The 24,509-nt window shown below is 35.3% G+C and overlaps 1 long non-coding RNA gene across 1 annotated transcript; it reads left to right on the forward strand.

The window, feature by feature from the left end:
• Positions 1-452: 452 nt before the first annotated feature.
• LOC130541127 (uncharacterized) lies at positions 453-19,521 on the forward strand. The gene is made up of 3 exons (XR_008955171.2): positions 453-5,783; positions 16,524-16,577; positions 17,683-19,521. It is a non-coding gene; the product is annotated as an uncharacterized LOC130541127 (long non-coding RNA).
• Positions 19,522-24,509: the final 4,988 nt, after the last annotated feature.

Consider the following 24,509-nt stretch of genomic DNA (forward strand, 5'->3'; position numbering starts at 1 on the left):
TTTGCAGCTGATATGGGTGCAACAGTTTTGGCAATCATTGAGTGGAAAGTTTGCTTAACTTCAATTTTTCAGTCAGAATTGTGCAAGCTGAGCCAATTGAGATGTTTATGCTATTGGCTATTGTTTCTGCTGTTAATTTCAGTCCCCTTTATTTGGGGCACAAACAAGATGAATTTTTTCCTCAAAAAATGACATGAATTGTCTGCCCCTGCAAGCTTCATCTTCAACATTGTCTCGTCCCGTTTTAAAATTAGTTTTCCATTTATAAACCACTGAATCCTTTGAGACATTGCCCCCACAAACTTTTCTTAATGTATCAATCATTTTACCATTCTTTTATACAGGATCTACCATAAATTTGATGTTTGCTCTTGCTTCAACTTTAGCAGAATTCCTGTTGCTCTGATAGGGGCTCTTTTCAAACTAATGTCTTATCCTTCTTTGTGCTTCAAGCTAGATGCAACTAGATCCTGTTCAAATATGTTGTAACAGCTTAGTACAAGTTTATTTTGATGCAAAAAGTTTTTGAAATCCATGCATAGTATTTTTTCCATAAGCTATTGGGTTACACGTGGTATTTGGTTACATGAGTAAGTTCTTTAGTGGTGATTTGTGAGATTTTGGTGCACCCATCACCCATATATACATTGCACCATATTTGTAGTCTTTTATCCCTTGTCCCCTCCCACTCTTCCCCAAAAATCTCCAAAGCCCATTGTATTATTCTTATGCCTTCGCATCCTCATAGCTTAGCTCCAACATATCAGTGAGAACATATGATGTTTGGTTTTCCATTTCTGCATTATATCACTTAGAATAATAGTCTCCAATCTCATCCAGGTCACTGCAAATGTTGTTAATTCATTCCTTTCTATGGCTGTGATATATATCACCATTTCTTTATCCACTCACTGATTGATGGGTATTTGGTTTGGTTCCACAATTTTGCAATTGTGAATTGTGCTGCTATAAACATGCATGTGCAAGTATCTTTTTTGAATAATGACTTATTTTTCCTCTGAGTAGACACCCAGTAGTAGGATTGCTGGATTAAATGGTAGTTCTACTTTTACTTCTTTAAGGAATCTCCACACTGTTTTCCACAGTGGCTGTACTAGTTTACATTCCCATCAGCAGTGTAGAAGTGTTCCCTGTTCACCGCATCCATGCCAAAATCTTCTGTTTTTTGAGTTTTTGATTATGGCCATTCTTGCCAGAGTGAGGTGGTATCTCATTGTGGTTTGGACTTGGATTTCCCTAATCACTACTGATGTTGAGCATTTTTTTCATGCTTGTTGGCCATTTGTATATCTTCTTTTGAGAACCATCTATTCATGTCCTTAGCCCAGTTTTTGATGGGATTCTTTGTTTTTTTCTTACTGATTTGAGTTCGTTGTATTAGTCTTTTGTCAGATGTATAGATTGTGAAGACTTTCTCCCACTCTGTGGGTTGTCTGTTTACTCTGCTGACTGTTCCTTTTGCTGTGCAAAAGCTCTTTAGTTTAATTAGGTCCCAGCTATTTATTTTTATTTTTATTGCATTTGCTTTTGGGTTCTTGGTCATGAAATCCTTGCCTAAGCTGATGTTAGAAGGGTTTTTCCAATGTTATCTTCTAGAAATTTTTTTTAGTTTCAGGTCTTAGATTTAAGTCCTTAATCCATCATGAGCTGATTTTTGTATAAGGTGAGAGATGAGGATACAGTTTTATTATCCTACATGTAGCTTGCCAATTATCCCCGCACCGTTTGTTGAAAAGGGTGTCTATTTTGATGACTATGGCCTTATAGTATAGTATGAAATTAGGTAGTGTGATGCATCCAGATTTGTTCTTTTGGCTTAGTCTTGCTTTGACTATGGGGGCTCTTTTTTGGTTCTATATGAATTTTGGAATTTTTTTTTCTAATTCTCTGAAGTATGATAGTGGTATTCTGATGGGGATTGCATTGAATTTGTAGATTGCTTTTGGCAGTATGGTCATTTTCACAATATTGATTCTACCCATCCATGAGCATAAGATGTGTTTCCATTTGTTCATGTCATCTATTTCTTTCAGCAGTGTTTTGTAGTTTTCCTTGTAGAGGTCTTTTAACTCCTTTGTTGGGTATATTCCCAAGTATTTTATGTTTTTGTTTTCTTTTGTTTTGTTGTAGCTTTTGTTGTAAAAAGGGCGGAGTTCTTGATTTGATTCTCTGCTTGGTCACTGCTAGTGTTATAGGAAAGCTACTCATTTGTATACATTAATCTTGTATCCAGGACTTTGCTGGATTTTTTTTTTATCAGTTCTAGGAGGTTTCTGGTAAATGATCACATCGTCAGCAAACAGGTGACAGTTTCACTTCCTTTTTACTGATTTGGATACCCTTTATTTCTTTCTCTTGTCTGATTGCTCTGGCTAGGACTTTGAGTACTATGTTGAAGAGGAGTGGTGAGAGTGGGCATCCTCGTCTTGTTCCTGTTCTCAGAGGGAATGCTTTCAGCTTTTCCCCATTCAGTATTATGTTGGCTGTGGGTTTGTCATAGGTGGATTTTATTACATTAAGGTATGTTCTTTGTATGCGGATTTTGCTGAGAGTTTTAATCATAAAGGGATGCTGGATTTTGTCGAATGCTTTTTCTGCATCTATTGAGATGATCACGTGATTTTTGTTTTAAATTCTGTTTATGTAGTGTATCACATTTATTGACTCGTGTATGTTAAACCATCCCTGCACCCCGGTATAAAACGCACTTGATCATGGTGTATTCTCTTTTTGATATGTTGTTGGATTCAGTCGGCCAGTATTTTGTTAAGGATTTTAGCAACTATGTTCACCAAGGATATTGGTCTGCAGTTTTCTTTTTTGAAGGTTCATTTTGGAGTTGATTTCCAGTTTTATCATACTGTGGTCTGAGAGAGTGCTTGATATAATTTCAATTGTCTTAAATTTATTGAGGCTTATTTTTATGGCCTATAATATGGTCAATCTTGGAGAAAGTTTCATGCACTGTTGGATAGAATGTGTGTTCTGTGGTTGTTGGATGAAATGTTCTGTATATATCTGTTAAGTCCATTTGTTCCAAGGTATAGTTTAAACCCATTGTTTCTTTGTTGACTTTCTGTCTTGACGACCTGTCTAGTGCTGTCAGTGGAGTATTGACATCCCCCACTATTATTGTGCTGCTGTCTATCTCATTTCTTGGGTCTATTAGTAATTGTTTTTATAAATTTGGGAGCTCCAGTGTTAGGTGCATATATGTTTAGAATTATGATATTTTCCTGTTGGACAAGGCCTTTTACCATTATATCCTGCCCCTCTTTGTCTCTTTTAACCACTGTTGCTTTAAAGTTTGTCTTGTCTGATGCAAGAGTAGCTACCCTGCTGGCTTTTGGTGTCCATTCACATGAAATATCCTTATTCATCCCTTTATTTTATGTGGGTCCTTATGCGTTAGGCGAGTCTCCTGAAGACAGCAGATAATTAGTTGGTAAGGTCTTACCCATTCTGCAATTCTTTATCTTTTAAGTGGAGCATTTAGGGCATTTACATTCAATGTTAGTATTGAAATGTGAGGAACCATTGCTTTTGTCATGCTCTTTGTTGCCTGTGTACTTTGATTTTACTTTTTGTTTTCACTTTCTAACTTGTATTTTTGTTGTATGTGTCCTGTGTGATTTATGCTTTAAAGAGCATCTGTTTTGATGTGTTTCCAGTATTCGTTTCAATATTTAGAGTTCCTTTTAGCAGTTCTTGTAGTGGTGGTTTGATAATGGCAAATTCTCTCAGCATTTGTTTGTCTGAAAACAACTGTATCTTGCCTTCACATATGATGCTTAGTTTCACTGGATACAAAATTCTTGGCTAGTAATTATTTTGTTTGAGGAAACAAGATAGGGTCCCAATCCCTTCTAGCTTGTAGGGTTTCTGCTGAGAAATCTGCTGTTAATCTGATGAGTTTTCCTTGATAGGTTACCTGATGCTTCTGTCTCACAACTCTTAAGCTTCTTTCCTTTATCTTAAGTTTGGATAACCTGACGACAATGTGCCTAAGTGAAGATCTTTTTGTGATGAATTTCCTAGGTGTTCTTTGTGATTCTTGTATTTGGCTGTCTAGGTCTCTTGCAAGGCCAGGAAGTTTTCCTCGATTATTCCCCCAAACATGTTTTCCAGGTTTTTAGAATTCTCTTCTTCCTCAGGTACATTAATTATTCTTAGGTTTGCTCATTTAACATAATCCCAGACTTCTTAGAAGCTTTGTTCATATTTTCTTATTCTTTATTGTCTTTGTTGGATTTGGTTAATTCAAAGACCTTGCCTTCGGATTCAGAACTTCTTTCTTCTACTTGTTCAATTCTATTGCTGAGACTTTCCAGAGCATTTTGCATTTCTAAAGGTGTGTCCAAAGTTTCCTGAATTTTTTATGTTTTTTTTTTAAGCTATCTATTTCCATGAATATTTCTCCGTTTACTTCTTGTATCATTTTTTGGATTTCCTTGCATTGGGCTTCATCTTTCTCTGGTCCCTCCCTGATTAGCTTAATAACTAACGTCCTGAATTCTTTTTCAGGTAAATCAATGGTTTCTTCTTGGTTTGGATCCATTGCTGGTGAACTAGTATGATTTTGGGGGGGGGTGTTGAAGATCCTTGTTTTGTCATATTACCAGGATTGGTTTTCTGGTTTCTTCTCATTTGGGTAGCCTCTGTCAGAGGGAAGGTCTAGGGCTGAAGGCTGTTGTTCAGATTCTTTTGTTCCCCTGGGTGTTCCCTTGGTGTAGTACTCTCCCCCTTTTTCTATGGATGTGGCTTCCTGTGAGCTGAACTGCAGTGATTGCTGTCTCTCTTCTGGGCCCCGCCACCCAGCGAGTCTCCCTGGCTCTGGGCTGGCACTGGGGGTTGTCTGCACAGAGTTCTATGATGTGAACCGTCAATGGGTCTCTCAGCTGTGGATACCAGCGCCTCTTCTGGTGGAGGTGGTGGAGGGTGCAACGGACTCCATAAGGGTCCTTAGTTTGGTGGTTTAATGCTCTATTTTTGTGCTGGTTGGGTTCCTGCCAGGAGGTGGTGCTTTCCAGAGAGCATCAGCTGTAGTGGTGTGGAGAGGAACTGGCAGCGGGTGGGCCTAGATCTCCAAGATTATATGCCCTTTGTCTTCTGCTACCAGGGTGGATAGGGAAGGACCATCAGGTGGGGGTGGGGCTAGGCGTGTCTGAGCTCAGACTCTTTTTGGGTGGGTCCTGCTGAAGCTGTTGTTGGGGATGGGGGTGACATTCCCAGGTCACTGGAGTTATGTACCAGAAGGATTAAGGCTGCCTCTGCTGAGTCATGCAGGTTGTCAGGGAAGTCGGAGAAAGCTGACAGTCACTGGCCTCACCCAGCTCCCACGCAAACTGAAGGGCTGGTCTCACTCTCACCATGCCCCCGTAACCCCAACAGCCCAGAGTCAGTTTTTAGGCGGAGGGTGAGAATGGCTTGAAAATTTGCTGAATGCTATCCATCTCCCAGCCCCCAGAGAAAAGGGCTTTAGTTCCTCCCCCTGCCTGTGAAGTCTGCAGGCCAGATTCGCGCCCTCCCCCGAGTTCTGGCCAGGAGGCTTCTTGCCCTGTTCAAATGGTTACAAAGTTCAGCTAGAGAATTCCTTCTCCCTGTAGAGTTTTACCCCCTGCTCCTCTGGCCGCCCTCCGGATGGATCTTTGTGCTGCCAGGCAGGAATGGGCTGCTTGGGGACCCAGTGAGCTCCGAGGGCCTTTCTGCTGCTTCCTGTACCCCTGTATTTCGCTCGGCTCTCTGACTTGACTCAGCTCCAGGTAAAGTCGGAAACTTCTCCCACAAACACCTTCAGCTTCTCCAGTGGGGGTGTGTGTTCGGGACACTCCCTTTCCCACTTCCACAGTTGGGACACTCATAGTATTTGGGGTGTCTCCCGGGTCCTGCAGGAGCAGTCCGCTTCCTTCAGAGGGGCTGTGGGTCTTCTTGGGATTGCTACTTTATTCTTGAAGTTGATCTGGAGCTAAAATTCACAGTGCAAGCCTCCGTAGGTTGCTCTGCCTGGAGCTTCAATCTAGTCCTGCCTCCTGTCCATCGTGATCCCCTGAATCTCAGCACACATAGTATTTTTGATAATACATATTTTCCATGAAGTTTTGAAGATCCTATGTATTTAAATTTATTTTCACCAATTTTATTTCTCTTCCTCATATCCCAGAGTTAACTAATTTTCTAAACTTGGTGTTCAGTACTACCATTTTTGTTATGTCACACACTACATAAATATCTAATACAAAAACACTGTCTTGTATTGCACTGACAAAATATATACGTATTTTTAGAAACTTGTTTTTCATCTTTATTTGTAATAATTGATTCATGTTGATTCATAAAGCTTTGCTCAGGTATGGTTAAACAACTGCTAAATTCCAGTATTCTATTGTATGAAAACACCAAAATTTGTCTATCTAATTTTTGACTGATGGTCATTTCTAATTTTGCCTCATAGCAAAAAGTGCTACAGTGAAAATATTTGCTTTATATACAAGTCTTTATATACAAGTGCAGTGGATTCACTAGGCTACATACCTACACACACATACACACGTAATTTTTTACTTTTTGGGTTAGTGGATTTTTCCCTAGATTTGTGTTGCCAAACTGCTTTCTCTTATGTTGATACTGATTTATATTCCCATCAGATATGGGAATTTATTTCTTTTTTCTTTTCTACATCTGTATCTTCACCTGGTACAGTTACCTTTTTAAATTTTGAGGGAAATGGTTTATCACGTGTGCTTATTGGATTTTCTCTTCTCATTAGCAAACTGATTTCTCTCCCTGTGCTAATTTAAATTTACTCTTTGGAGAATTACCTGTTATTTTTGTGAACATAAAAAGGTCGAATTGTCAAGGCAGACTCACATGGATTAGTGCTGTTATCCCGTGTCAAACTTCACTGATAAGTATAAGGGTACAAGTAAACACAAGCCACTTCCAGAAAAGCAAGGAGTGGCCTGGGACATCTATGACTGCTGCCCAGATCCTTCCTTTTCTTATCATCACACTCTGTCCCAGGTTAACAAATAGGGGGACAATGAAAAATGTAATTTGTATATTTAATGTTCATTGTTTTTAAATACCATATGCTTAAATTATCATATAACATATAAACATAATATCCCTATTTAAAATAGCAATTATAAATACCAAGATAGAAACCAACAATTCCTCTGCCTTCAAATGCCACTCCTATTATCATAAACAGTTCAGTATGAATAGTTTTTCATATCCTTTCAATCCTACTAATTTATGAATAAATAAATTAAAACTTTACTTGGTTATATTGTTTCTAAACACATTAAATCCATACCTATTACAAAAATCTCTAGTTAGTAGTTTAGGTCTATATCAAATTTAAGAGAAAAAATTAAAAAATGCCTTCAATATGAATGATTCCATTGTTAATGATCATTACTTTTTTGTGCATATGTCCTTTCAAATGTTTTTAGTTTAAGCTTTACTAAAATATTTACTATGAGCTGAGTGAAATGATAAGTTTGGTTCAACTGGTAAATTGCTCTATTTTTGCTTAAGACAAACTATCTGATACTGTTCTTTATATTAAGACTCACTTTGTTAAGTGAGAGTTTTCTTAAGTCTGTTTCATATAAAATATCTAAATTGTTTAAAGGCCTTACTAAAGTTACTGTATAAAAGTAATTCATACGGACTACATTTCTTGACACTAATGGCATATAAAATAAGCAGTACAAATGCATGAAGAACGAGAGAATTTTGATAACTTGACTTAACGTTTCATAGATTCATTCTGTAGCTAATTAGTTTTCCTTAAATTCTGCTTAGTCTAGTAGCAACTGTGGGCAGAACATTTTTGGCATCGCAAATCAGACATTCTAGATTAGTTGGTAATGATAAAATGACTTTTGGTCCTGAACGCTTACTTACTTTATTCTACTTGTATACATCGTGCATAATATTTTTAAGAAGTAAAATATGCAGTGAAAAGTATTCTACAGAATAAAAATTCTGGCAGTGAAATGTATTAACAGATATTTGAAGCATATTTTGTAAAATCTGTATTCCTTTGCAGAAAATATAAATTGACGTTATGATGTTCAAATACTATTGATCTTGTGTTGGGTTAAGATTTTTAGGAGTATAGTTTATAGCATTTCAAATATTTTTCTGCAAAGCCAGCATTAAGTTATTTCTAAAAGTTTGATCTATTTAAAAATGGTAAGATCTTGATTATTGGCTCTCTAAATCCTGCAGTTCAGGACATTTTGAACAAGCTGTAGAATTCTAAAAGACAGAATACGTATTGAGAAGAATATAAAATAGCCAAAAGCCGATGGCTTATCTTTATGCCAGTCATATTATAAAGTATTCAAAAACACTTGTTTAATTTATGTTCCAGCTAACATTTGACAGTTATTACATAGAAACACATAATAATATGATTTATTTTATATGTGAAAAGATAACTTTACAACTTTATGAACAGCAGGTAAATTGAGGAAAGATGCTACTAGCAGTAAATATGCTCACAGTCAGACTGAAACCTGAGTCTCCTTTGAAAATTGATTATGGGCTGGGTTCAGTGGCTCACACCTGTAATCCTAGCACTTTGGGAAGGTGAGGTGGGCAAATCACTTGAGCCCAGGAGTTTGAGACCAGCCTGGGCAACACAGGGAGACCCCCTTCTATAAAAAATAAAAAGAGAAGAAAAGAAAAAAGAAAATTAATTATGGAAAGATATCAAATTGGAAATGACCATTGATTAAATGGATTGTTACTGTTGTTGTCATTGTTTTCTCAATTAATTGCATTAATATGAGAGACTCCTGAGGGTACATCCTATGGTTTGGTGAAAAGAGCAAATATTAATAATTTGGGATCATAAGAACCAGTTGTATTTCTCAATAATAGTATAATTTCCAGCACACAGCATTGTTAAAACTAGAGTTATATCTGCAAAATACTAGCTATATTTCTATGCAATGTAGATATGTTGGAAATAATACTGAAAAAACTTTGTAACTGCACTTGAAGAGCTTTCTGATCTTCTTATCAAGAAAGTTTTCTTAAAATGCTAATTAAAAGGAGCATTTAATCAAAGAATCCAATGTGCCTGGTGTGTAAGGCATTCTTTTTCATGGTTTTAAGACATTTTCACAAATGGCATCTATACACAAAACTGATAATGATGAAACATCTTTAGTCTGCCATTCTTTAAGAAATTATGGTGTGAGTTCATACTTATTAAAAAATCATCTATGATGATGTTTATTTCTGCTTATATAATCTTATGGAAATTGTATTAATAAGAGGGGATGTTTAACAAACCTGTTTTAGAAGTGTTACATCAATTTCACTGCCTTTTCCTAGAGAATTAAGAATGAATGTGACATATAACATCTAACCCCTAATTTGGAAATTAAATTTTCATATTTAAGTTGACTTTAGTCCAAGTTTTGAAATGTGATTAGACTAAATTCATAATTTAAAATATTTTTGAAGGAATCCATTAACTGATCTTGTAACCAGGATTTTTGTGTGACAAATGATAATAGTTATATTAGGTATCTCTACAAAAAATATTGAGGATTTTTCAGTGTCATACAAGCCATGCAGTACTGATCCATGCTTTTATGAACCCCCTCAAATAACCTTGCTGCAATGGGTCATATACTGGGCTTCACTTTGAAGAGCACCCAAAATCTCCATCTGCTCCACACAGAATTGCCATCCTGCTAGTATGTATTCCATGGTCTACAGCTGATATTAAACACATTCATTCACGAAGCAATTCAATATGATAATTTTCATTTAAGTCAAAAGTAAAATATTATTATAGCAGCTACATTCATGATTATGCTTAAGTTTATCCCAATTTCCAACAAATACTCCTGACAGCCAGCTTTGGTCTCATTGCCATAATATCAATCTCTATATTATCACTTCTAGAGACAGATGCACATGCTATGGCCATGACCATAATTCTCCTCTTTAGAATGCAGTGGCTGGCTTTCTGTGCAGCAGATTAGACACTCTATTAAGTCATATAGATGATAAATGATAAAAAGATAGATAGACAGACAGACCGACAGACAGATAGATGGTAGATGGGGGTGGGGGAGTGAGGAGAGCCAGGCTTTTGGTTATGAACCTAATAATCTAACTTCCTGTGTGACATTAATGTAACTCTCTATTGAAGAGTTTCTGTACTTTTGACTAAATCTCTCAACTAGAGCTATAATATTTCAAAATTTCCAGCTTTCTGACAAACTAGTTGAATAAGAGACCAGGTCTAAGAGCAGAGATGAGCTGTAGCCCTATGAGGAAAATGATCAAAATTTGGAAAATTGAATGTACTTAGAATAGTTGATTACAGATAGCTATATTCTTCCAAAATCTTCTTCAGTAAATAGACTTTTAGAATACAAATGTATTTTAAAACTTTCAATATATGTTTAGAATGATACAACAGAAATAAAAATCCTCATTCTTAACTTTAGAAATTAAATTCAGATTAGAGGGGTATTAATTAATTTTTGAAATTTTTGAGTCAGGAAAACTTTAGCAAAAAACTAGTATCATTTTATCACAATACAGATGAGGAACTTCAGCCTTAATGATACTAAAATTTATGGCTAATGAATCAGGTCTATAACCCAGATCTAATTACTTACCAGCTTATAACCAGAATCAAAATGTGTGTATTTATTATTTCTCCCCAATTCACACATTTTTACTATTCAATTTGTGGTTTATTTTTAACTTGTAGATAATTTGTTTTAAGATTAATAGTCTAGATATGAATATGCCTCTTTTAATAAGTATTTTAAACCTCAAAATATTATAGCTATTTTATAATGCATCACAGTATTTAGGAGATTCTTTGAAGGGTTTCTAAAACAACTTTTATAAAAATAGTGATATTTGTGTTTATATCCACCTCCAAAACTACACGTTTGCTTATATTTCGGAATATTTTGAAAAGAAGAAATTTATAATAAAAGTAGCTGCTGTTCACAGAACATCACTGTGTATCTGACAGTGAGTTGAACTCTTGAGGAATGTGTGTTTTATTATTAAATTCTCACAACTTACCATGTTAATCACTGTTCCTTCCATTTTACATAGGAGGAATCTGCATAGATTAGACGAAAAAGTTAAAAGGAGTATGAATGAAAAAACTACGTGTACAAGATGTCCAAGATGAACAAAACTATACAATAAAGTTCATTTCAGTATACAACATGTATTATATTCAACAAGGCTCAAATTTTTTGGTAAAAGGAAACAGAGACCTGTTTTTCTAGCAGGAAGATATTTTTCTTGGGATGTTTTGTTTATGCTGGCTTGAATAACACTATGGTGAATGTCATAAGATTAATTCATTTTTAACATCTCTGTAAAAGCCAAGGATGCAGTGTGTCCGTGGGGAATTTAAATCATACATTTTAACACACATATTAAAATTATGGATTCTCAAGTAATGATAAATTAACAGAACCCTTTGAGTTTTTTTTAATTATAAGGCATTTTTTGTTTGTTGGTTTGTTTCTGTTTTTTGAGACGGGGCCTCGCTCTGTCATCCAGGCTGGAGTGCAGTGGCGCGATCTTGGCTCACTGCAAGCCCCGCCTCCCTGGTTCAAGAAATTCTCCTGCCTCAGCCTCCCAAGCAGCTGGGACTACAGGCACCCGCCACCATGCCCGGCTAATTTTTTTGTATTTTTAGTAGAGACGGGGTTTCATCGTGTAAGCCAGAATAGTCTCAATCTCCTGACCTCGTGATCTGGCCTCCTTAGCCTCCCAAAGTGCTGGGATTACAGGCATGAGCGACCGCGCCTAGCCAATTATAAGGATTTTTAATTAAGAAAATTAATTTTTTTAAATGTGACATTTTATTTAATTCTTTGCTAAATTAACTGTATATGGGCCTACAAGAAAAATATTCTGTTTCCATTCAAAGTAAAATTATTTGTAAAATATTAAGCCTACTAATAATATCATCACCATTATTTTAAACAAAATAGGAGACTTGTGCAAAGACCACTCTCATCTAAAAGCCATGACCCAACTACCAATATGATTTTCTTTAAAAAAGAAATAAGAATGCTTTTACACTGTTGGTGACAGTGTAAATTAATTCAACCATTGTGGAAGACAGTGTGGTGATTCCTGAAGGATCTAGAACTAGAAATACCATTTGACCCAGCCATCCCATTACTGGGTATATACCCAAAGGATTATAAATCATTCTTCTATAAAGACACATGCACGTGTATGTTTATCGCAGCACTATTTACAATAGCAAAGACTTGGAACCAACCCTAATGCCCATCAATGATAGACTAGATAAAGAAAATGTGGCACATATACACCATAGAATACTGTGCAGCCATAAAAAAGAATGAGTTCATGTCCTTTGCCGGGACATGGATGAAGCTGGAAACCACCATTCTCAGCAAACTAACACAGGAACAGAAAACCAAACACTGAATGTTCTCACTTATAAGTGGGAGTTGAACAATGAGAACACATGGACACAAGGAGGCGAACAACACACACCAGGGCCGGTCAGGGGGTGGGGGGCAAGGACAGGGATAGCATTAGGAGAAATACCTAATGCATGTGGGGTTTAAAACCTTGATGACTGGTTGATAGATGCAGCAAACCCCCATGGCACATGTATACCTACGTAACAAACCTGCACATTCTGCACATGTATCCTGGAACTCAGAGTTAAAAAAATTTTTTTTAAAAAGGACTTTGCTCTGCTTAGAAATGGGAATAATTATGACAGAACAATATTAATGGAAAACACATGGTAGATATGAATGAACACTGTGAAATGTTAGGAAGCAGGGAATGAAAAATTGCCTCCTTGACAATAGTAAAATTTCAACATGATCCCCGAGAACCATCAGATTTTTAAATAGCATTTTCTCCCCGCTACCCTGCATAGGGTTTGAGTTTCTAGCAGGCTCCCAGGCGATGCGAGTGCTGATGCACGAGGTCACACTTTCAATAGCAAGAGTACAGGCACCACTTAAAGTAACAATTCACATAGATCTGTTTATGACTTAAAAGTTAATAAAAGTGTTCTATAGGAATACTAGGAAAGAAAGAAAATGCTAAAGAAAAAAATAACAATTCCTATAGTCTTCAAAGTCTGAAATAACCATTCCCATATGGAGGCATTTCCTTCCAATTATTTTTGTTTGTATAGAGTTAACTAATAGTTACCTATTTTGACATCTAACTTTGTTACTTAAGAAACCATGGGCATTTTCCCCATGTAAATATTTTTTTCATAAAACACCTTAAGGCCAACAGAATATTTGGCCATTTAGTTATACCATAACTTATTAGCCCAGTTTCTCTCCTGTGAAATATTTCTATTATTTCCAGTGTCTTATTAGTATAAATAATATATGGGTAAATAATTTTAAAATTTCTGATTATTTTCTTATAAAAGGTTTTCTAAGAGTTGGATTACTTTGTCAAAGGATATGAATGGTTTAACACTCTTGAATTATATTGCATATGCTGAGTCTATCTCAGCATTATTGTTTTAAAAATATGCTTGTCAGTTGAATAAATGTAAACTAGTATTTTCATTTAGTTTATTTTATTACTAACATGCTTTTATCCATTTCAATGGCTCCTGTCCAGAGAACCAATTTATGTCTACCAAATTGTTTCTTATTTTAACTCAATAATCATGTTAGAGTTCCTTTTATATTAAACATAAATTCCTTGCAAGTATTTTCCATTTTTGTCTATTTATTTAATTTTTTTAATTTAATTTTTGTGTGTGTGTGTGACGGAGTTTCGTTCTTGTTGCCCAGGCTGGAGTGCAAAGGTCCAATCTCGTCTCACAGCAACCTCCGCCTCCTGGGTTCAAGCAATTCTCCTGCTTCAGCCTCCCGAGTAGCAGGAATTACAGGCATGTGCCACCACACCCAGCTACTTCTGTATTTTCAGTAGAGACTGGGTTTCTCCATGTTGGTCAGGCTGGTCTCAAACTCCTGATCTCAGGTGATCCACCCGCCTCAGCCTCCCAAAGTGCTGGGATTACAGGCGTGAACCACCGCTCCGGGCCTTATTTATGTTTTTACCATGAAGAAAGTTTTGATTTTCACAGTGTTTTATATGTAGAAAGTCATTGCAAATTCAAAGCTGATTTTGTTATTTTATCTTAGATTATTGTGGTTTAAATTTTTTAAGTATGTAATCTAACTGTAATTGATCTTATTAATGTGTAGTAGTTTGGACCTCATTTGATTTTGTTTCCAAGGTAAATTTTCAAACACATTTTGTTTAATAAGAAATATCTGCCTCATGAGTTTTGATGATTCTTAAACCATATATTAAAAATTTAGGAAAGCAGTTGTCGTCTCTGGACATTCTAATGTCTTTCACAATACTTCTACAAATCATTGCGATGACAGGACACATTTAATTATGTCTAAAATATCTGGGGGTACACTTCTTTAATTCCAACTTTTCTTCATCTACTTTATAACTTTAAAATAAAAAAGGATCATTCTTTCAGATGAATAACCATATTATGTTAAAAGTTAAGAGTCTCCTCAAGACTACGATTGGCTTTAATGTCATATTTAAATGTCATGTTAGTTTCCTATTGCTATGTAATTAATTACTACAACGTTAGCAGCTCATAGGTCCCAAGTCCAGCACAGTGTGGTTGGGCTCACTGTTCAGGCTGAAGTCAACGTGACAGCAGGCTGTGTTCCTATCTGGTGTGAAGATTCTTTTCCAAGTTCATTTCTGTTCTTGGCAGAATCAGTTCCTTGCAGCTGTCACACTAAAATCCTCTGTCTTTTTTTTTGTTTTGTTTTGTTTTTTGGGGTTTTTTTTTTTTTGCTGGCTGCCTACCATAAGTGTAAATTAATCTAGGAAAAAATAGGACACTTTAATAATATTTAGACCTTCATTAAATAGCTTAAGCAAAATTCAATATATTCCAAATTTTATATATATATATATATATATACACACACACATATATATTCATAATTCTTATAATCATGTTTGTACAGGTCTTTTATGTGTGCTGTACAGATTTGCTTATATTTTGCATATGATTTGTGTACAGATATTTTAGTCTAACTCATCAGTTATACAGAAAACTTCAGCATTTTCTCTCTTTCTTCTTATTCTCCTAATGCCCATCTGAAACCTTTTGGTAATTCATTTGTTTTTAGTTAGCTATCTTTAGTTTTCTAATATTAATTAAAATGTCCTGAAATAGTTATTTGTTTCCAATACTTAAACATAATTAAATTTCATAGTAATGTAAAATATTAAAATATTAATATTAATATATTTAATAAATTTAATTAACTATAATAGTTATATTTTATAACCATCACATAATTATATTTACCAATGGCTACTGATTTCATATAGTTTTTCTTAACCATATTTCAAAAACTAACTTTCTAGTCCTACTTAAACCATTTTTTTCTTATGTTCTGCTTTGCTTAATAGAAATGAGTATCTTTTTTTTACTTTCGACATCCATTGAAATGATCTTATAGGTTTTCCTTTAGAATTATTGGTGTTATAGTAGCAATTAATTTTCTAAAATTTAAAGCAAAAATAATAAAATGAACACAGTTTAAGTGTATAGTTGGATGCATTATGACAAATGCATAGATTTTTATACCCACTACACATTAAGCCTTTGTATACAATCCCCACTCTGTCATCCCAGCACCAGGAAACCAGAGATCTACTCTTAAATATCCTATGAATGGAATCACACTATATGTACTGTCTTGTGAATGTCGTCTCTCTGTCCACATAATGCTAATGAGATTCATCCACGCAGTCGCATGCATGGGTAGTTCATTCTTTTTCAATAGGAAGCATTATTCCACAATCTGCTTATTAACTCTCCTGCTGATAAACATTAGGATTATTTACTGTCTTTTACTACATTGTGTAAAGCTTCTATGCAGCATCTTGTTCAAGTCCTTGCGTGGAATTACATGGCTGTAGGGCAGGCATATGTTTAACCTTTCAAGAAATGGATTAATCTTTCAAAAGTAATTGTACCACTTTATACTCCCACAAACAATGTATGAACGTTCCAGTTGCTCCACTTCCTAGCCAACACTTGGGATTGATAGTTGTTTTAATTTTAGGCATTCAAATGGGCATAGAATGATAGTTCAGGTTGCTTTGTAAGTACATTAGGGAAGCATCCAACTTACACTTGATGAGGTCAAGTAAGAATTTCTAAAGAAAAGAATATGTAAGAAGAATACTCAAACTGAAAGAAAACAATCTATTAATGTGTGATTCTTAGCCATAGTCAATAGCTCTTCAAACATTTTTATTAAACTTGTTTTGGCACTATTTTGATTAGAAGTTTGCAGACTGGGTCTTTTGATTGTGCCAGTGTGTGCTTTTTAATGTGTCTATGTATGTTTACGTGGGTATTTAGACTTATGATAACTTCAAAAATGTATTTGATAACTTTCCTTTTTTTGCAGAAATATTCTTTCATTAATATTACATGTTTATGGAACTTTACCTATTGATTAAAGGTGAATATTATTATTATTTATATAATAAAATATTATAAAATATAATGTATATTATAAATATTAATATAATAAATATTCATAATAAATCAAATGGCATTTTATTATTTAAATAATACATTATTTTAAATAATATATTTAAATAAACAACATATTTCAATATAATATGTAATATTATTTTTAAATGATAATTGAGGCTCATAAAATTAGGCAGAATGATAATTCTAGCAGTAGAAGGGCTTCAGTTTTTATTGATTTATGAGATAAAATCTTATATCCTTGTATATAAACTGTGGATGGAACACATCAAGACTTAAGCTCAAGTAAACTGTCAGTCACCAGTATAAAAAAAATGCTACTACGTATTGTGTTGTAGAATCTATAGCATACTTTATAATAGCTGCAAACCTGTATTATTTCAGGTTCTCATACTACAGGCCAAAGTGTCCTAAGGGAAATTTTTGTGACCCCATTACTTTCCACTCCCAAAGGATATTTGCTAAAATGATGATGATGATGATGATGATGATGATGATGATGATTTGAACTTAATAGCTTTAGATTGACTTAATCTAAAAGTATTTCATAACATTATTTTACTGATTTGGCCAGGACAAACTTTCATTTTGCCTCCCAGTAGTCTTCAGCAATTCAGAATACAGGATAGACTGTTGCCCAGATATGTTGTAGTCAAGGCTGATTTAAATCTTTATAACATCTGATTGTATGAAATTAAATAAAAGCTTCCCCCAGACCCTAAAAGATCATTTTAGTAAACAGTGTAACTTTGGTGTCAGCATATGTAGTTATGCAATAAAGAGAACAAATTATAATTCCATAATCTCTCTCCGGAGTTAGGTGAATAACCACATCTGTGGTATAGGGAATGGAAAGATTACTTTCAATCGATTCTAAAGAAACTCTGCTCTAAAATATATTAAGCAAAAGTAAAATAAATTAAGAGTTGATTATCATTCATTCAATAAAGCTGGTGTATAATTAGCAATCTACCTGAAATTTCCCCTAGGCATGGTCTATGTGTTGCTGTTAGCATTATAAAAGTGTTACAATAAAGGATGCTGAAAAGAAATTTTCTTCCTTCTTTTAGGCATCTACCCCTGGAGAAAGAGCCCAATGAGAAGTAATCTCTGAAGCCCAGATTTCCTAAGAATGAAGCTTCAGGAGAGGTCTTATCAATCCTGACAACAAACTTTTCTCGTCAATTTAGTTTCATTTAATGCAAGTTTTAAATGTGGAAAGTTCAGAAGGCTATTAAAATTGGTTCCAGCTATCTAAGATACACACACAACCACACACGCGCACACACGGTAGAGATAAATATGTTCGAAAATCCAGCTCAATGTTACTAGAAAATTTGATCAGAATCTGGTGAAATAAATAGTAAACTTACTAAAAATGCCAAATATCCCAGAAGTTGCTTAACATTTGATCAAAAACTCTGTCCAGTCAATTTCTGCTTCTTTCAAAAATACTCTGCTGAAAAGCCAAAGGAGAAATGGGGCTGGTACCTTCAATATAGAGAATTCCAAGTAAGATTAGATCCCAGAAGGCTTAGTGTGGCTTTCTAGGACGCTCACTATTAGGCAGTAACCTACCATTCACCTCTGTTTCCCAGATTCACCTTGTTATACCTTATAACTTAAAATATAAATTCCAACAATGTACTGCACTCAAAAAAATTATTTCTCAATTTGTTTGCTCATACTATTGATTTTTTTCTAGAATCTAAATAATTGTGAATTAACTATGATAGCAGTATGCACAAACAGTAAGTGAAATCAGACCTATTAATTCTGAGAGGAAGGAGGTGTCCGGATTTTCACAGAAGAAGAGCACTAAGGCCAGGCGCAGTGGCTCATGCCTGTAATCCCAGCACTTTGGGAGGCCGAGGCAGGCGGATCAGGAGGTCAGGAGTTCTAGACCAGCCAGACCAACATGGTGAAACCCCGTCTCTACTAAAAATACAAAAATTACACGCCTGTAATCCCAGCTACTCAGGAGGCTGAGGCAGAAGAATCGCTTAAACCCAGGAGGCGGAGGTTGCAGTGAGCTGAGATCGCGCGACTGCACTCCAGCTTGGGCGACAGAGCAAGACTCCATCCAAAAAAAAAAAAAAAAAAAAGCAAAGCACTAAATCTCGTATGTGAAAGATGAGTAGATTTTTCCTAACAGGAGCAATAAAAATTAGAGCTAAAAATAATTTCATGAAGCAAAATATTCAAAGAAGATGAAGAATGAATAAAGACAATTGATCTGGTAATTCACAAGCCAAGCTTCAGTAAGTGGTAGGATAGAAGCTGATTTTTAAGTGTAAAATGAGCAAATTATGCTGAATAAAGAAAATTATTTAAAAATTGTCAAGAAATAACTAGAGACCCAGGGAAGACAATTTTCATTTTAAGCCTTAATAATGTTTGCAGACTGAAGGAAAAGATGCAGTGGAGGATGAGAGACCTTAGCAGGGGATTAAAATAGTGGAGCATTTTTGTGTCAATGCCATTCAATAAGAAGACAGCATTGGAAAGAAGAGAGACATTTATTCCTCCTAGGTAGGAAGCAAAAAGTAGAAATTTGTAAAGAAAAAAGTATTGGGAGATAAAGAAGAATCACAGGTGTAATCCTTAACATCCTAAATCAAAATTATTGTTTATGTGTTTCTCCTTCCAGAAATGAAACTTGTAATAGACGATCTTTGGCTTAATATCCTTCTATCTCCAGCACCTGACGTATGGCAGGTCTCTCAATATGTAATTAAGATATGGATCTACGGAGGTACAATAATTCTTGTTATATGAATCACTATTCCTGAAGTTGGAGTATATTGGCTCATCTGGGAATAGGGAAATTGGCAGTTAGTTGAGAGACCACTGGAACACCTGCTGAAAGAAATGTGATAATGATTCAAGGGGAGGAAAAAAAAAAACAAGTGAGGAATGACCAGAATAACATTAACTTGAAGTGGATGCAGTCGGCATATTTTTGAAAATGTTTTAAATCAACAACTTCTATTTGGAGAGCAGATGTAATTACACCAGACAGCAGAGATAATAAATAAATATCAGTGCAGTCACAGTGGTGTGGCCAGAGTATCAGTGCCTCGGTTGCTATGGGCAGCAGAAGACACAGATGCCTCTGGCATCCTAGCTGGCAATGAAGAAAAATGAACACAGAATTAGGCTTCAGGTTAGAGAATAACAGAATAATAGAGGTTAGGATTTAGACAGAAAAAAACAGGCTTGCTGGAGTTATGGAAGTGGGAGAGACAAAACAAGTCAAAAAGAACTACTCTTTTTGTAATTTCTCATGTTCAAGGAAAGGAAATGTCAGCATTCAAAATTGCAGAGAATGAGAAAACAAATGTGATGATTTTGATCAGGGTCATGTTTATGCCGGTGATTAACAGATAAAATGAAGAATCCTTGGCATCATAGGAGGGACTCTGAGCCAGAGTGCCAAAAGGACCATCTACTTAAATGATGGAGTTCATAATAAGATTGGAGTGGAGAAAAATTATGAAGCAAGTACTCAGAAAATGAGAATGTTAGGAGGTTACAGGTTGATGGCTTTAAGGATGGAGTGAATATACGTTATGATAAACATAAAAAAGTGGGTGGTGGAACAAAAGTTGCCTGAAATTGGCAGCTGTGAGTAATTAATCTTTAACATCTCTTCCTTACTTAAGTAGAAAAAGGGCCTCCATCGAAATGGTGGTAAGAATTTTATCTATCAGAGACAACACACTTTCAGTTGCAGATGAGACATGGAAAATATTCTCACACAAAATGTGGTCAAGAAAAGGAGTAATAGTACTTATTTTTCTAATTGAATACATAATATTAATATACATTATCTGTAAATATTCATATTGATCATGGGAGAGGTAATCAAAATATATAATATTGACAGCTGAATTGAAATTAATATATTTTTCTAAAAAAATCAGATTATGGGTAATGAACCAATATTGGCTAGGTGAAAATTGTCTAGTTTTTACAACTAGAAATGCTTCCTCTCAAACACTTATCAAAATCACAGGTGTATTTTAGGCTGCTATATTTGCCAACTGAAAACAGGATACTGACATTCATACACACAAACATGCAAGCATATGCTGAAATTTTCATTCCAGATGTCTAAAAAGAGAACAGATAATACAAAGTTCATTACCTATTTCAAGTTACCTCTGAGATTCCTTACGCTGAAGACAAATATTCTATTAAAAAGAGTCCTTAAATAGGCCATAAGAAACCTAATCCTTTCATAAAGAGTGAAAGAGTATGGTTATTTTTGATAACAATTATTATCAAAATAAATTATTTTTACTTCTAAATTAGTACTGATTACATCTCAAAGTTTTTGTTTCTCTGATACCAGGATTTAAAATTATTTCAGAAAGCATGATTAGTTTTAGTGTCTGTAGATCTTGCTGTCAGTGAATTAAAGTATTTTTGAAAAAGGAATATGTATTCCTGAAAAGTGATCTATACTTTATAGAAAATTACCTATTTGTGTAAATATAGGAAAACAGCTCTAACATTAAAATAAGTGTATCAATTGGATTCAGAGTGTTGCATGAGGTTTAAACTTTAAAGAAGTATTTATAACATTTGGAGAAACAAAATTAACAAGAAAAAGTAAAACCAAAATATTAAAAATAAAGGTAATATTCCTCATCAGAAAATAAGAAAAAAATACCAACAATTGTGGTAATACCAAAGTGATTTTAAAAATACATTTTTTTTTGTTCATTGGTTGTCTTGTTCAATTCAGTCAAACATAAGCCAACAAGATAAGACTCCACATAGATCTTTTTAAGTTACCAAGTGTTGTGTGTGCTGCTCTAACTGTCCATGGTTTCTGTTTTTTCTACTAAAATTCTAGCATACTAAATTCTGTATGGTATTTTTTCTAGCATTATCTCTGGAAAATTAGACCAGTGACTAATACAATTACTCTTTTAGTTTTCATAGATTTGACTATATGTCTGAGCCTGGAGTTGTTTGCGTTTATTCTATTTCGGAGTCACTCAGTTTCCTGAGTCTATAGATTAGTTTTTCACCAAATTTGGGAAGTTTTCAGTCATTATTTCCTCAAGTAATTGTTAAGCCCCACGTCCTTTTTCCTCTCATTCTAGGACTGCAGTGACACAAACGTTAACTATGTCATTATTGCTCCAGAAGTCTTTGAGGCTCAGTTTTCTTTTTCTTATCTGTTTTCTCTCGTTGTTTAGATTGGGTAATCTCTACTAATCTACCTTAAATCTTACTGATCCTTTCCTCTGTCGTTTCCATTTTGTGATTTTGTCCATATGCTGAGATTGCTATTTGGAATATTTTTACAGTACCTTGTTTAACATTCTTGCTCAATAATTTTAACATTTGTATCATCTTAGTGTTATAGTCTATTGATTGTCATTTCTTACTTGATTTGAGATTCTCCTAGTCCTTAGTATGTCAAGTGACTTTGGACTATAATTTGGACACTACATGTATTATGACATAAGACTAAAGTTATTACTTCGATCTTTTACTTAAGTGGGTATTCCACCTGTTTAGTTTCAAAATACATGTCCTAGCTCACTTTTGTGAGCTATTGTTCAAATTTCAGTTTGGTTTCTAAATCCCCTGGAGTCCAGTATCCCCCAGTCACAGTTGTATGTGACTCAGGTGACAGGACTCTGCCCCACAATCTTCTCATCATGGACTGGGGAGACAGAGGAAAATTACTTCACTGCCACAGAGGAGGGTGGAATTCAGAGTTCCAGGCACATGTCCATAGGGAAATGGCACTTATACATTAAAACTGGTCAGAAATGAATGGCAGAGTGACACCCACAGGCTTCAGTAGATAGCGGTGCCTCCTGATACTGGGATGGGGTGGAGAACAGGCTTATGCCCCATATCTCTGCAGGGATGGTGAGACTGCCTGAATACCATAGAAGAGGGAGATGGAAGTCTGAGTTGTGCACATAAGCTCCACTGGGGAGAGGTACATCCCAGTTACTGCAGAAGAAGGGAGAAAGTCAGAGGGGTCATAGTCTCTACGGGGAAGGAAGGCCATCTCATTCCTGCAGAAGGTGGGTAGATGTGAGTTCCACCCACAACCTCCATGGTGGGGGGATGCTACCTCCTTACTCCAGGAAGAGGGTGGAAGACAGGGTTCTATCCCCAGTCCCACAGTTATAGCACTCATTGAGGTGGAGATAGAACACATTTTTTTCATAGTGTTCCTCCTGAAGAAAGATAAGTATGGTTAAAATATTTCTGCTATGCTGGGTTACCCTTTTTCCTGGTACTTTCACTTGAGACAGATGATACAGAAGAGAAAGGGTGGGCGGGGGGGGAGAGATATAGACCACAAAGAAAAATAGAAAGGTGAATAATTCCTGATAATATTAGATGAGGTTATTTATTAAGATCTACTTTACACATTTACTACAAGGTATAATTGACAAAAGGTAAAGATCATTTGTAATGAGAAACTTTCTGCCGCTTGCATAATACAGTGTCTGTACTTTCACTATTAGCTTCTCTATTTAACATTATGTGGTTCTAAATAATCTTTCAAAACACATACTAACCTATTTCTCTGTAATGTCATCTCACAGACAGATTTAAGGATAAGTTAAGTGTTTTAAAAATTTATATTAAATTATATAAGAATGGAGGCAGGAAGACAGAGCTTGGAACATTATCTACAATTAGTGTCTTATATTGCCATAGTCAGAATGTTTATGTCCTCCCCCAAATGTATATGTTGAAACCTAATTCCTAAATGTGATGGGGTTTAGGGAAGTGATTTGGTTATAAAGGTAGCAACTGTCATGAACGGAATTACTGCCTTTATATGGGGCTGAAGATACCAGAGTTCTTCCCTTCTACTCTGTCAGGAGATAGCAACAGGCTGGCTGTCTGCAACCCAGAAGAAGGCCTTCACCAAAACTCAACCATGCTGGCATTCTAATCTAGAACTTCCAGCCTCCAGAGCTGTGACAAATAAATTTCTATTATTTATAGGTCATCCAGTCTATGGCATTTTGTCATAACAGTCCAAACTGACTAAAACAACCACGAAGGCAGAAAATGCTAGTTTTCTACTAAATGGTCATAAAGAATTGAATAAGTGATCAAAAAAACATGAGACAGCTGTCTGTAAATTTCTGTACCCCCTTCCTCCATCATAATAAAAATTTTTAGCTCTACATACAGATATAGGAAATAAAAAATACTTTCCAAATTTGCACCTGGGCATAGCCAAGCAACTAACACTTGCATTAGGATGTGGGTAATGGGTATGCATCTGCATTCCGGGAGATGCCCTTTGATAAGGTGTGCCATCCTTTTTTCCTCTTCCTCTTCTCACTTGTTCATATTGAACACTGAAGGGGCAGTACAGCATCTTGGGAAGCAGCAGAGTTACCATATAGACAAGTAGAGAAAACTTCTGACTTTGCAGAGTGGGGCTGGGTTGACTGCTTGACATTTTACAAAAGAGAAAAAATGAACTTCTATCATGTTAATTCTACTCATATTTGGGATCGTCTCGTGCTTAAACTCATAGCCTAACTAATACAGAAAGGAAGAGAGCATGATGAAGTATAACATTTCTTACAGCTTCAGCCCAGTCTATCCATATGAGCAGTTGATAAGTCTATTGAATCATTTCACACCAAGTCACAGAAAAAAAAAAGTGTTTTTCAATTGTTGTGTGGCAGTGGGGAGAGGTGGTAAGGGGGATATGTCACTTACACTTCATTTGTTTTACAAGTATTTAAGAAATATGTCCACATATTTGATCCAATAGTGTATTTGAAGGAGAGTTAAATAATATTTGAAATTCATCATTTCTTCTTGAGCATCTTATGTAACTCTAATAGTTTGCAAAATTGCTAAATATGAGTGAACTGATACAAAG

This window comes from Pan paniscus, chromosome 22, assembly GCF_029289425.2.
Source record: "Pan paniscus chromosome 22, NHGRI_mPanPan1-v2.0_pri, whole genome shotgun sequence".
NCBI classification, from domain to species: domain Eukaryota; kingdom Metazoa; phylum Chordata; class Mammalia; order Primates; family Hominidae; genus Pan; species Pan paniscus.